This window comes from Pogona vitticeps, chromosome 12 (assembly GCF_051106095.1).
Source record: "Pogona vitticeps strain Pit_001003342236 chromosome 12, PviZW2.1, whole genome shotgun sequence".
In the NCBI taxonomy this organism is placed as follows: Eukaryota; Metazoa; Chordata; class Lepidosauria; order Squamata; family Agamidae; genus Pogona; species Pogona vitticeps.
The window spans coordinates 9,288,674-9,302,333 of record NC_135794.1 but is presented as its reverse complement, the minus strand read 5'-3'; the positions used below and the strand labels follow the sequence as shown (position 1 = coordinate 9,302,333).

The following is a 13,660-nucleotide window of genomic DNA, read 5'->3' as shown; positions in this document are numbered from 1 at the left end:
CAATGCTGCTTCTTATGTGATACTCCCCCTCAACTCTCAAAGCCGTTAACAACAACAACAACAACAACAACAACAACAATAATAATAAAATTATAATAATAATAATAATAATAATAATAATATAAAAACGGCTTGTAGCTACAAATTGCCCTATTGCTTAGAGCAGGAACTCACACTAGAGTAGGCCCATGGAATCAATGGGGATTTCCTAAGTCATTCCATTGTAAGTTCCACTGATTTTCATTATTGGATTGTTGTGTGTAACTGATTTTATTTACTGTTTTTCCTATAAAACTTATAAAATAATGTTTAAAAATATTTATATATTGATTGTTTTTAGCTTTTAAATATTGTCCTCTGAATGCTGTTGTAAGCCGCCTTGGGTCCTTCCAAGGAGAAAGGAGGGACCTACTCTGGTGTGATTTACTTACACCAAGCAACAGGATTTGGGCCCATATAAACGACAGTAGAAATCAATTAACAATAAAAAGATAGGTATACTGTAAGGGAGAAGCCCCATCTTTAGCGGGCACAGCAGAGGCTCAGCCCCGGCAAAGCGAATACAGTACAGTACTGTATTATCGATGGGAGCCCAGCCGCTTCCCTTCCCACGATGCCCGGAGGGTGGCGCCCTTTCTCCGCCCGGCTCGGGAGGGGGAACCGGAGGAGGAGGGCAGGGCGCGGGAGCCCGGCCTGAGCGGCGCAGGCGCCGTCGTACTGCGGGCGGACCGACCGCTCGGGGCTTCGCTTCCTTTTTCGCCAGCAGCAGGCCCTGCGAGAGAGAGAGAACCGCCACCCAACGGCGGGGCTGGGCCGGGAGGGGGAAGAGCCAGCGAGAGGGTCGGAAGCCGGAGGAGGAGGAGGAGGAGGAGGAGGAAGAGGAGAGCGCCTCCTTCGCCGGGGATCCTGCGTGCCGGGCCTCCGAAGCCGAGCCTCCCCGCGGTCGCATCGCCCTTTCCCGGCGGCAGCAGCAGCAGCCCCAGCCGCCCCGAAGGCAGGCGAGCGGCTTGGAACGCGGGCGGCGCCAGCGTTCCAAAAGGAAGCCGGCAGCGTTCGAATTTGGAATCTTCGCGGCGGCGGCGGCTACATTGTTTCCTCTCTTCCCCGCCCCCCTCTCTCCTCTCCCCATTCACCTTCTCCTCCCCCCCTCCCCGCCTTTGCTGCCCCACCGCGCGGATCCCCCCCCCTTTCTCCCCGATTCCACCCCTTTGTACCTCTTTGGCCTGACCCTGAGGCTCTGACTCTCGGGGGTCCCCCTCCACCCCCAGACTCTGTATGGAATAACACAGCACCTCGCGGAGACCAGCCCCCCCCCCCGAAGACGCCGGGGCCCCAGCCGCCTAATCCGGTCCGGGTGCGCAAGGGGAGGCAGAGAGCTCGGGAAGAGGTAAGAGGCCGAGATCGCTTCCTTCTCTCTCTTCTCCCCCCCCCCCCCGGGCCATACATTCAAACGAGGGTTCTAAGACTGGGCGCGTTCCCACGTTCTTCTTAACACAGGCCAGGGGAAAGCGGGGTTGGTGGGTGGGTCGCTGACAATGGCCACCCCGTCAGCTTTTCCCTCCTGCTCGGCTTGTAAACGGGAGTGATCGCCCCGGGGGGCTAGTTGGGTGGGGTGGGGAAAGTGGGGGGGGGACGAGGAGGAAGCCTCAGTCCCACGACCAGCCGCCTTCCGGAGAGGGGCTGCAGGGCACGGGATGGGGGGAAACACGGAGGGAGTGGAGCCTTCGGGTCGTGCCTTCCGGGCCCCGCGAGAGATGCTGGGGCTCCCTTTTTGCGCCGGCTGGCCGGCCGGTCACTTCCCTTTCGGGTCCCTGCTTCCGGGCACAGCACGTGAGAACAGCAGAAAGCCGGGTTTGCGAAGGGCGTTCGGAGGGGACACGGGTGTCTTGGGGGAGCCCCCCACACACACTCAGGCCCGGCCGAGGGTTGACCTGTTGTGGAAGGCGACCGGAGGAGGGTGTGTAGGTGCAAGGGAGGAGGAGGAGAAGGATCTGGCCCGCTGGAGCTGGTTAAAGGCCCCCGTGTCTCCTCGGAAAGGCTTCCCCTTTCTGTAACCGGTGGGCGTTGTTGCCTTCTAATTCTCGCCTGCCCCCCCCCCCAATGGCTTCAGAGTTGTTGGGACCCCAACTGAGTTTTCAAGATGCGTGGGAGGACCAAGGAGTGGCTTTGCCAGGGGCCACTCCCGGGAAGTGTCCCTGACAAAGTGAGGATTCGAATCCAGTGCTCCTGAGTAGCCTGACACTTTTATTCGTCACACCAGACTGTTCTGGTAAAACTGTCCATAAAGCTGTTAGGTTGGCTTCTGGTTTGTTTGTTTTCTGGTGTGTGTGTTGTTTGGCCTTCCCCTTCACGCCTTGGAATATATATGCATCTGCCCCTTGAGCAGTTCCAGGTAATTAGTGTGGTCTGAAAAAAATGCTTTTCTGCTCTGGGGAGGTTCTTAAGAAAGAGACTGCAGAAGATCTAAGAGGATCTTTTTTAAAAAAAAAAAAAACATTAGAGCTGGGAGGGCCCCTTACCCCCCCCCCCCGCCCACCTGAGGTTGGTGAGGTTGCTTGTTCGCTTACAAGTGCTTGAATCTGCAACTTAAAGGAAATGGGGTTTGAATTCTTGTGAACTGTTGGAAGGAAATCAGAGGGGTGCCCTAGATCTCACTTGATCCAGTGATCTCACTTGATCTCTCCCCACCCTTCTACCATGTACTCTGTGCATATAAGCCTGTGCGGCCTAAGTGTGATGCGCCATGTGTCCGAGGAAGTGGACGATAGTCTGGGGAAACGTATGCCAAAATAAACCTGGTTGTTTATTTAAGGTGCTTACAACACTTTTGTGTTTGTCTATTATTATTATTATTATTATTATTATTATTATTATTATTATTATTATTATTATTATTATTATCATCATCATCATCATCATCATCATCATCATCATCATCATCATCATCATTTGGGGTGGGAAAGACAAATACCCTGCTGGAAAGATGAGGTTATGGAAAATCCAGACGGGTGGACTGCTGTCACCTACTCCAGCGTGGGCAGACAGTGGCGCTCTAGTGTGCGCGCGAGGCCCTTTTCCGATTCACATGGCAGGAAGACAACAAAGCCATTGATGCTTCCCCCGGGCCCTTTCCTCTCTCCCCTCGCCACAATCGGCCAGTCATATGGAGGCCAAGTGGCGACGCACAGGCACCGGATCTGCGCTGCGCTTCTCTTGGCTGTTCAGAGAGGCGGCTGCTGGCTGACCAGAGGAGTGGCGGCGTCGAGGGAAGGGAGGCCGAAACAAAGCGAGCCCCCCCCTCGTCGGGGAGATACATTTGATGGGATAAGCGATTTGAAAAGCTCAGCAACGTTGCGCCGGCTGGAGCCTCTTTTAATTGAAGAAGGTCAGGTCAGAACTGATTAAAGCAAGTGGCCACTGGCAGCTCTTTCTGTTTTTTGGGGTGGGGGGGTGGGCTCGGCTCCTGGAATTCATATCTGCTCTCGTTGACGGCTGTCTGGACAGGGCACCCACTTCCATCAAAATGTGTGCCAGGGAGGCCTCTGATTGTATTGTGTTCATGTACTGGACTTTTTTTAATTTTAAAGTTTGAATTGAAAGACCAGGTTGGTAGGTGGGGAATCCTATAGGATGCTGTAGGGTAGTTTGGTGTAAGAATGTCAGAGAGCTCTTCTGGATGAGGCCAAAGGCCCATGTAGTCCAGGATTTAGTTCATGAAATACCCAGTCCTCGGCCTGTAGAAAAATTCTAAGCAGAACAGAAGACCAAATGGCTTGGCTCTGGTTTCGGGCCCCTAATGGGCAAAGATATACTGCCCCTGGTGATGGAGGTGATCTGGAGTCATTCTGACAAGGAGTCATGGAAAGTGCTGTCCTCCAACCATGTGCCTCATTCCCTGTAAAAGTTGTTCAGGTTGGTGGCCATCTTGTGGCAGGGAATTCCACAGTTCTGTGTGACAAAATCCTTCCTTGTGTCGCTCCTGAATGTCCCACCATTCACATCAGTATCTGTTATACAAAAGGGAGAGATATTTTCCCCACTTCCCGCTTTTCTTTGGCAGATGCTCTAAGGATGCTCAGGAAGGAGAGTTAGAAACAGTATTCCACTTACATGAATGGGTGGAACTTCAGAAATTTCACCTCCTTAGCCAGTGTGGTGTTATCGCTCCCTACAGGACAGTCTCTAAGAGGTCAGTCTGTATCTGTAGGATACGTAAAGGTGAACGTCTACAGTGTCGTGTTGTGGAGAGCGAGGCAGCCCGCAGGTCACATTGAAGCCAAGCCGGGGTGTGTGTGGTTTTTCCAGATGTGATTGGACTTCAGTACCCGTCAACCCTGGTCAGTGGTGAGGTGTGATGGGAGGCACAGTTCATCAATAATCGGAGGTCCATGGGTGCTCCATCCCTGTGCTAGCTCGTTCTTGGCGAGAACCCCTCTAAATTCTTTCCAGATTGGTGCACCCACCTTTCTGGTGCAACCGCAAGGTGAAGTATGGAACTGAAAGAAGTGTGACTTCAGTCTACGCTGTCTTGACAGACTGTATCTGTACATTAAAGTGTTTTGAGGTTTTGAGCACCTTCTCTTGGTTCCACCACTTGGTGGTAACTCACAAGGAGGCTTTTTTGGTGGTGGCTCCCCACTGTGGAACTTCGTCCTAAGGCAATCCTATTGGCCTCCTCTCAACCAGGCTTTTGAATAAGTGAGGTCCCAGAGGAAGGGGTTTTTAACACATCGGGTGTGCTGTACTTAAAAATACCTTTTAAAGATTGCTTTTAATCTAGTTATTCTCAAATATGGTAATCGGTTTAATTGTGTTTTTGTATCTTAACCACTTGCTGTGTTTTCGTGGGTCAGCTTTTTAATTATGTTGCAAACTTCAATTCCCAGATCTAGGGCAAAGGGGGACATTTGCATTAAATAAATAATGGCCAGAGTCCTATTGTCAGTTTACACTTGCATAAGGAAAATCACGCAAGTCTTGGGAGACCATTTGCCACCGAGTTCTCTTACACAAGCAGAAATTGACAGTAACGTTCTGGCCATCATAAATAATTAAGCAAAATGATGTTGCCCTGGAGAGTTGCTGCCCGTCAGAGCGGGATGGTTCTGTGAACTGTGCAGAAGAAGGTAGGTTCTTGTGTTCACCTGGTGTCAGGCTGGAGAGATAAGTCTGGGGAGGCCATGAAGGTCTTGAACAAAGAGATGAAGAGGTTGGGAGCAGACAGGTATAGGGAGCCTCCAGAACTATCAGCCCCAGCCAACTTGGCCAGCATCTGGTTATGCCAGGACATCATTGAATTAAAGATCTGTAAGGCCTGAAAGGGAACCAGGGTCCACCAAAGCCAGCCCCTCGCTGAAGCATTGACGTTGGCCAACATCCGAAGGTTTCCAACGGAACAGTGGTTCTTAACTCTTCTTTTGGCCTTCAACTTCCAGCAATCCTAATCACTGTCCGTGTTGGCTGGGGCTTCTGGACGTTGAAGTCCAAAGGTTGAGAGCGGTGCTATTGAGTTCTAGGGACAGGAAGCCTTTAATTTAATGCAATTTGTAAACCAGAGGTGGAGAATGTGTGGCTCTCCGCATGTCACAGGACCTGAACTCTTGTCGTCTAAAACCCATGAGAATGGCAGGCCAACAGCATCTAGAGTTCTTCTGCCCAGTTGTAAGTCAGATTTCCCAAGCATGGCAGAGATGTCAACGTACCTCCTTCAAATATTTCCCTGCAATGTCATGGCTGCTTCTTTGCTGTCCCCTTGAACCTTCCACTGTTTTAGAAACGTTCATTTTGTTTTGATCGTTTTTTAAACTTCAATTCCCAGTATTTTCCATCCAGTGTGGTTGGTGGAGGAGGGGACCGATTCTGAGAGTCACGGTCAAAGAAAGTACTAATCTTTTCAAGCTCTGGGTAGCTCTATTAGCATAGCACCATTTCTTACTGGCTAGAGGGATTTTTAAATTTCTTGTTGTGTCTTATTGCTTTAAACGTGGTTTTGGTGTTGATTTTGTATGCTGTTGTGGTGTGGCATATGTTTGATTCATTTGTGTACTTGCTGTTTTAAGTTTTAAATATTACCATTTACTGATGTAAGCCTCCTTGGGTTTTAAGGAGAAAGGCAGGGTAAAAATGAATGAATGAATGAATGAATGAATGAATGAAATGAAATGAAATGAAATGAAATGAAATGAAATGAAATGAAACATGGCCTGACAGTTGACTTTGAAAAGGAGTAAAATCCAGATATCAGATTACCCAGAAAATTTCCTGCAACTCTTCACCAGCTCTTCTTTCCATTGACAGCCTGGTGCTTGTCCCTTGCGTTCCAGCTGAGCCAGAGTGTTGAATGTACAGAAGGGCCATTGGCTGATCCCAGCACAGCTTAATTACTTTTAAAATATATAATCCCGATAGAAGTGCTTCTTGCTGCTGTTTCATACACCTGTGAAACCTGTTCAGTCCAGGGATATTTTGCAGCTACTTGATTTTTTTGTCGTCTTCATTGTGGCCCCAAAACACATTGATGTGCTTGGTCGGACACATTGGAAACTGTCGGTCCCTCTTCCATGTATAGAAAAAACTTTTCTTTGTAGCCTCATACACTGATTAATAGGAAGTTGCTTGTGGTTTTTTTTAATGTACATGCATCTTTGTCGTTGGATTGAACAGATAGCATATGTGGTGTGAACAGTATAGGAAGTGCCAGAAAACATCGGTCTCTTCATTTTTGTGCTCTTCATTATGTTAAAATACGTAGGATCCAGGCTTAGTCATACTTGGACGAGAAATAATATTGAGTTCAATTGGTTTGCTTAAAATATGGGTATAATTCATTATTTATAGAAGGAGTGGGGAACCCTTTGGCCTTCTAGATGTTGGTGAACTGCACAGTGGTGCCTCACATTACGATGTTAATTCGTTCCAGCGAAATCGCTGTAGAACGAAAACATCGTAAAGCAATTTTAAAAAGCCCATAGAAACACATTGAAACCCCTTCAATGCGTTCCTATGGGCTGTAAACTCACCATCCAGCAAAGATCCTCCATAGCGCGGCCATTTTCGCTGCCCGTGCAGCGAGGAATCTGTCCCAGAAAACAGCGGGCGGCCATTTTTTTACCCAATTTTTTTACCCAGCCATTTTGAAACCACCGATCAGCTGTGCGGAAATCTTCATTTTGCGATAATCGGTTAGCGAAACAGGGAACTGATCATCGCAAAGCGAAACAAGCCCATAGGGAACATTGTTTTGCGGTCGCTTTTGCGATTGCAAAAACTTCGTGATGTGATTTTGTCGTTTTACGAAGCGATCGTAAAGCGAGGCACCAGTGTAATTACCATCACTGGCCAGTCTGCATGCCTGAAGGGGCTAATGGGAACTGGAGTCCAAACACATCTTGGGAGCTGCCAGTTCTCCATGACTGATTTAGAGTTTGAGTCTTCCATATTGACAGCGATGCACAATATTTAAATGCAACCACTCCCCTTGATTGCTTGTTATCTCTTGTGGCACCTAAACTTTGTGATCCCCACCTGGGGAAACCTGGCTCGTCCTTTTTGCAGCCCCACAAGGAAAGAGATGAAGAAAGGCATTGAGTGTCTGGTGCTGTCGAGCTGCTTTGTATTTACAGTGGTGGCAAATTGGCAGATCTGGAAGTTGCTTTTTGCCCCTCCTCATCCTCTAAGGATAGAGTAGCCATCTATAGGCAGTGTTTTTTTTGCTAGGGATTCCTCCCTCCCCCAGTCCCACCTATAGGGAGCTGTTGGAGTACGTGGGAAAAGAACAGACATATGGTACTGCATGTACTCAAGATCTGAAGTTTAACTCCCCTGCCGCAGACACACATGTATGTATGTATGCAAGTAGGAGGTGAGCTGCCAAAAAGAATAATAATAAATCTGCTACTTGCTTTATGTGGCGTTTAATTGGTTGACTGCTGGAACAAATTCATACAGTCACTTGTTCTTATATTGCATTGGTTGAATTCCTCTAAGTGTCTTTTAAAAATAGGATAAAGATATTGAAACAAATAGGTAAAAAGGTCAATGTCAGATACATATAGTAAAATAAATAATGTAAATCACAACAAAACAAACACACACACCATATTCCTGGCCAACGGTAATTATAAAAGCTTCCCAAGCAAATTAAAGCATGCTTTAAAAATTGAACCAGACCAAAGCAATTGTAATTGATGAAAGCTAAAGGCCGTTGTTGGATTCAGGAGTTCTGGGGTGTCTAGTTGTGGGGATTGTCAGATTGCCACACAGCTGGGAGTCTTATAGGATAACTTTGTGTTTTTAGCTGAAGATAGTGTTTTGGTACTTCTGAGGAAGGGGATTAGTCTCTTCTACCTGCAAAACATCCACCCCACTGACTTTCCTCTTTATTTGTAAATATCCAGTTGGCTTGTCAATTGCCATTTGATGATTGGGCATGATTTCTTCATGATTGTGTTTTGGAAAGTCTCCTTCTAAGGCAGCCTTCTTCAATCTATTGTCCTCCAAGTGAGTTTGACTAAAAGTCCCATCACCCCAGGCAGTGTGGATGAGGATGATTGGATTCCCAGCGCAACCTATCAGGCGGGTGAAGGTCGAGCGCAATCAAGAATAGCAGGTGGGCAGAAGATAGAGTTTCTGTAGTAGACCAGTGAGAACATCTGGCTTGTTTGACAATAGAATTAACAACATGACAATTCTACCCTCACCCCCAAATTATCCTGTTGGAAGGAAGGAAGCTTGGAAGAACCAGGGGTGGATTTGCGTGTGTAAAGACTCTGCGTCCCATTGGGTTCTGGTGCTTGGAATTCTTTAAATTCAATGTGTATAGGAGTTTTTTTTCTTGGCAACACTTGGTGGATCTTGCCGTTCTAGTAAAAGCAAAAATTAGAGTAAATCCCTTATAGTCTGCCCCATCTGATCATGACTCAGATGTTTCTGTCTGTCTGTCTGTTTGTATCTTTCCTGAAATGAGTTCAAGACAGTAAAAAAAGTCAGTCTGAGAGTCTGCAGCTCAAGGTTACCCCATGAGCTTCTTGACCTGATGAAAGGTTACTCCCCCCCCAACAGACTCTTGGGTCCCCTTTATCAGGAGAAAACCAACCAACCAACCAACCAACCAACCAACCAACCAACCAACCAACCAAACAACCAACCAACCAACCAAACAAACAAACAAACAAACAAACAAACAAACAAAGTTTTCTACCCTAGCTCTATGTGTGTTGGACTACAGCTCTCATCAGCCACTGGCTATGGCAGCTGGGCAACATGAGAATTGTGGTTTTAACACATGCCAAAGGTGCCAAGTTCACAAGGGCTGATGCTCGCCCACCGTGACAGAACTGACTCCCACACCGTGTGTTTCTTTATTTAGTCCTGTTCGTTTTGAGGTGTGCTTCCTTGTCTATGGTTGAGATAACTCTCCCTTTTCCTGTGGCCGGAGGTTCTCTTTCTGCAAGCTGTGGTTGTGTTGTTGTTTAGTTCTTAAGTTGCATCCATGACCCCTTGTCTAGGTAAGTGTTTGTCCTTAACCTCCCCTTCCTTTTTTTTTGGCTTAATTGCCTCTGATGCTGTCCCCGAGATTAAAACAAGGGATCTGTAATTTGCCCGGCGTTGTGTCTGTGTGCCGTAATGACTCTTGATGTAATCAAGGCTCAATAAAGCACGTCACTCCGAGCGGATTCGAAACGGGCTGTCAGCAGCTAGGCAACCGCCGGGTGATTTCTGTTAAAACAGCACTTTTAGTGCTTCACACTTGCGGTGTTTGTTTTATACCCTTGGTGGGAAGCCTTTGTTTGTAGCCTGCTGAGTTATTGGAGGCGACAGGACGTCGTTCTGTGGTTCTATTGCTAGGAGCCAAACTAATGGAGGCCATTACACCGGTTCCTGGCTTGGAGCAAGCTAATTGTTTGGGCTGATGTGGGGAACTCAGCCCTGGCTTAAAATGTGTACGTGAGGTGGCTTAATGTACTCTGCTGCTTTACATTGTGTGTGTGTGTGTGTGTTTTAAGCTCTCTCCTCTTCCCTGCATCACGATCATTATTTCCCATCTGCTTTTCCATGCCAGCGTGGCTGTCCTGCATGGTGGAGGTGGGGGGATGGTGACAGTCGCCTGCCCTCGAAATGTCCAAGGTTATAGTTCCTATCATCCTGAGCAAGAGGAGGATGATGGGGAGAATAAGGCTGATCCAACCGGAAAGCACAGAATGAAGGAGAGCTGTTGTACTCCTTCGCCTCTAATGAGAGAATCTCCTGGAGCAGTGGTCCCCAACCTTGGGCCTCCAGATGTTCTTGGATTTCAGCTCCCAGAAATCCTGGCCAGCGGAGGTGGTGGTGAAGGCTTCTGGGAGTGGTAGTCCAAGAACATCTGGAGGCCCCAGGTTGGGGACCACTGTCCTGGAGGATCGTGGTGTTCTCTCTAGTCTTGTGGTACTCAACCGTTGGCTTTTTGGGTTTCAGGTCGACAGTGACTCTGGCCATGTGAGATTCTGGCTGGGGATTCTGAGAAATGGAGGCTAAAATATTCAGAGGAGTAGTGGCTGAGAACTCCTCTTCTGAAGGAGAAGAGATTGATTTAGGACTCCAGAAACTAGGATTGGGCATGTGTTCTGTTGCCTGTCCAGATGGTTCAGGCATCCAGCTGCAGAACCAGAGATTGGGAATTGGATTCCCCAGTGGTGGGCTCCATGATCCATAGGGTCCCTTGCAGTTCCGCAGTTCTAAGATGATGATGGCGGTGGTGGTGATCTGCTATAGAAACTGTGGCAAGAGGTTCCCAAGCCACACGCTGAAAAATTTCCAACAGTGAGGCTTTGGTCATACTGGCCATAAGCATTGCATTTAAGCGTCATTTAAATCAATTTAGATTTTATCGTTCACATGACGCAAGGGTGAAATCGATTTATATAGGCGGCAAAGCGAGTTTTTCCCCCCAACTGGCTGAAAAAGGGCCTTTTTAAAATACCTCACTTCTAAAATCGATTCAATTCAATGCGGTTTTGTAGATGTCATTTTAATTTGTGCCTGTGTGGCTTTCGGGTGGCAAGGGCACCACCGTTTTTCCCTTTTTTATATATAGAAAAGGATTTATATATTTAATTCTTCCTTAAAAGGATTATCAGTGCATCACTTCATCAGGACATTTGGCATTATAACCACCTACTCTGCTTTCTCTGTTTGGCTGATGGAGGAGCCAGCAGAGCAGCAGAAGACCAGCTGGTACAGAGTGGGCGCACCTGGACACAGAGGAGCATTTATGTGCCAGGAGCATTACCCTGCAAAAGAGCTGGAAGTCTCCCCCATTTCTCACTTTTTAAAAATCATTAATCAGCCATGGTTTTTAGCAGCTGTTATGGCACCATTTGGCACCTCCTAGACATTTGATTTCTCAATATGCCTCTTTTTTGGTGGTGGGGGGAAATCAAAAACTTTTAAGAACAGGGTCCTTCTGAAACAGAAAGAAAATGAATCAATTTCATCCGTGGAGATGCCACAACGGGCTGAAATCACCAGAAATAGATAGATTTCCGTTCAGGGCATGTGAACGCGGCCATCAGTTTAGATACCGCAAGAGCTGAATCTGATTTTTAAAAAGTCTGAACAGAAATTGATTCAGAATGCCGGTGGGACCACAAGCTAAGCTGACCAGGGGAGTTGACATCCCGGATCAAGATCCCTTCATGGGCCTCAAGTGGAGTCCAAGATACAAGTGACTAACCACCTTGGGCTGCCATTGCTAACGCGACAGCGATGCATTCAGCTCCAGGATGAGAGTTGCATGTCTCACAAGATGTCTGACGCCCACAAACAGGCTTTCTGTGGGGACAAGCAGGAAGCTGAGAAGGAGGCAGTTTCATTGCCGTACTAGTTAAGAGGATGGCCAGGAACGAGTAAGCTCAGAAGAAGAGTCGAGCAGAGCTGAAGAACCTCAGAAAAGCCCTGCTGGATCCGGCCAAGGGCCCATCTACTCCGGCTCCCTGTCTCTCACAGTGGCCCCACCAGATGCCTCTGATCGCTCATGGGACCACGAGAGGCCTGTCTCCTGACACCCCTCCCCTGCATCTGGCATTTGGAGGTCCCTTTTTTTCTAAGCCTGGGGATTGTACATCATGGCTTGTCACCTGCAATGGACTTTTTCTCCAGAAATCTGTCCGATCCCCTTTTGAAGGCATCTAGGCCAGATGCCATCACCACATCCTGTGGCAAGGGGTTCCACAGACTAACAACACGCTGGGTGAAGAAATATTTTCTTTTGTCCGTTCTCACGCTCCCAACACTCCATTGGAGTGGATCTCCCCTGGTTCTAGTATTGTGTGAGAGGGAAAAGAACTTCCCTCAATCCACTTTATCCACCCCCTGCATAATTTTATGTGCCTCAAACATGTTCCCCCCCCCCCGGCACCTTTAGTCTACTGAAAAGAGCCCCAAAAGCTGTAGCCTATCCTCATAAGGGAGGTGCCCCAGCCCAGTATGCATTTTAGTCGCTCTCTCCTGCACCTTTTCCAGTTCCACTATGTCTTTTTTGAGGTGCAGCGACCAAAACTGTATGCAATACTCCAGGTGTGGCCATACCAGCGTTTTGTGCAATGGCATTATAATGTTGGCTGTTTTATTTTCAGTCTCCTTTGTAATGATACCGAGCATGGAATTGGCCTTCTTCATGGCCACCGCACACTGGGTTGACACTTTCATCGAGCTGTCCACCAGCACACCAAGATCTCTTCCCTGATCCCTCATGGACATCTCAGAACCCATCAGCTGATAACTAAAGTTTTGATTTTTTTTTTTTGCCCCAATGTGCATTACTTTACATTTTCTTATATTGAAATCCATTTGCCATTTTGCCGCCCATTCTCCCAGTTTGGAGAGATCCTTCTGGAGCTCCTCACCATCCCTTCTCGTCTTCACCACCCGGAAGCTTGGGAGAAGGTCTTTGCCGTGAACTCAGGGGAATCTGGGAGATTCTGTGGATTCTAGCCCAGAAGAAGGAAATCTTTCCAAGTTCTGAAGTGGAGTGATCTTTGTGAGGGACAAATTAAAAGCTCCCCTTGAACAAGGGTAGTTCTTTAAAAACAAAACACAACTATCTGCTGTGAATCTAAAAAAAAAAAAAATCTGGGTGCTTGGTTGCTTGTTCCTCTAACTGGGTGTGTGTGTAAAAATACATTTTTAAAAATCCAGAAATTGCTGCATGAGGTTAGAATATCACAACCAAGATACTGACAAGTATACAGTACTGTAAAGTCGCCCTTAGGATGGCGGCTGAAGTGTATGGTTTTGTGTGTGTGAGAGAGAGAGGAGGGGGGGGGAAGAAGTGCAGATGAGACTAAAACTCCTGTGTACCAATTATGCAAATGTGTGCAATCAGTGGCTCAGTTTGCTTGATGTGTAGATTTGTGGTGCAGAACGCTGGCGTCCCAAACAAGGTCCATCAGAGATCGGCAGCTTATATGTGCATGTGTTGGGGAAGGGGCCTACATGGTGGACATAGAGCATGCCATTTTCATGCGGAAGGTCCCATGTTTAATCCCTGACAATTCTACCGAAAAAAAGATCAAGGGGAAAAATATCTGAGTAGCCTGATAACCCACAGAGCTTCCTCTATTCAGTATGTGCCGTAAGGTTTGAAACTGTCATCCATAAACTACTGGCTTTATTAGACAGTCTA

The 13,660-nt window shown here is 47.6% G+C and overlaps 1 protein-coding gene across 2 annotated transcripts in view; it reads left to right on the top strand.

Moving 5' to 3' along the window:
- Positions 1-711: 711 nt before the first annotated feature.
- The window catches only part of CSK (C-terminal Src kinase), a 103,719-nt gene continuing 90,770 nt past the window's right edge, over positions 712-13,660 (top strand). Inside the window, exon 1 of one of the 2 annotated variants that reach the window (XM_072982272.2) lies at positions 712-1,387. The gene's annotated coding sequence lies outside the window, so the exon portion shown is untranslated. Of the gene's footprint in view, positions 1,388-3,285; positions 3,386-13,660 lie in introns of those variants that run through there. The other variant, XM_072982273.2, reaches the window with a different exon arrangement.